We start from the raw sequence: 1,301 nt of genomic DNA, 5'->3' as shown, positions 1-1,301 counted from the left end.
CCTCGGGCGGCGGCGGCGGTACGGGTCGGGCGGGCCCCGCCTGGGACCGGCGGGCCGGCGGCGCGGGGAGGAGAGAGAGGGCGCGGGAGGTGACGTGGCAGACGCGGATTGGACGAGGGCGGCGGGTGGACGTGTCCGGCGGCGGTGGTTTTTGTCCGGGCGCGAGGTGGAAGAAGGGTAGGGTTTGGACTGCGAACGTTTTTCGGGGGAGATGCATATATATAGGTAGAGGGAGCTAGGAGAGTCCAAATGAGGTGCGGTTTTCGCCCACACGATCGTGATCGAACGACCTACAGCATGGAAGAGATTTTGGTGGGTTTTGGGCTGTTTAGAGAGGGGGTTTTGCTGCAACACACAGAAGGCATCTGCGGTTACCCGGTTAACCGTTGGAGTACCAAACGACCTCCAAATGGAACGAAACTTGACCGGTGGTCTACCGGTGGTATACCAAGGCCACTTGACAAGCCTCTGTCCATTCCGAGAACGTTTGACACCCGCTCACGAAAGAAAACAAGAGGGGTGCACCGGAGGAGATGGGAGCGCCGGATTGCAAAACGGACAACGGGGAAAATGTTCGGATGCATGAGACGAACACGTATGCAAATGCAATGCACATGATGACATGATATGAAATGCATGACATGAACAAAATGCAAAACGAAAGACAAAACCCGACCACGGAGGGAATATCATAACACATAGCCGAAAATGGCAAGAGTTGGAGTTACAAATATGGAAAGTTACATCCGGGGTGTTACATAGGTTTACTTGCTACTCATGGAGATGGGGAACCTCCTAAAACCCTCGATGCTGGTTATGTGAAAGATATTATGTACTGCTTTGATAATCCTGAGAAAACCCCATTCACTTATGTAATGGGAGACACGTTGGATCAACGTGAATACTTTAGGGATTATCGCTTGACTCAAAAAGGGAAACTATTATGGGATCAAATTCATATGTTGCATTGGTATGTTCGGGAACTATGCTTGAGATATGATTATACTTGTTGCTCTAGGATGAAGGCTCCACACCTTCCCTTTTCATGCAAATTTAATGATGATAAAACCTTGGCTTCTTATGCTAATGGTATATATGATTACTATGATGTGGAACAAATAGAAGAATTTGTTGCTTTTATGGGTGCTTATGAAATTGAATCTTTGTTTAAGGAGTGTGAAAATCTTGCTGATGCTGTTTACAGACCTGAAAATTTTGCTATACTTAAATATTGCTATGATAATTATGAATTCAATTCCGATATTGATGATTTTATTGAGAGAGTCTGTGTTGTCCAAGAA

The sequence above is a fragment of the Triticum aestivum genome, chromosome 5D (genome assembly GCF_018294505.1).
Source record: "Triticum aestivum cultivar Chinese Spring chromosome 5D, IWGSC CS RefSeq v2.1, whole genome shotgun sequence".
Lineage (NCBI taxonomy): Eukaryota > Viridiplantae > Streptophyta > Magnoliopsida > Poales > Poaceae > Triticum > Triticum aestivum.
This window is presented reverse-complemented; position numbering follows the sequence as displayed.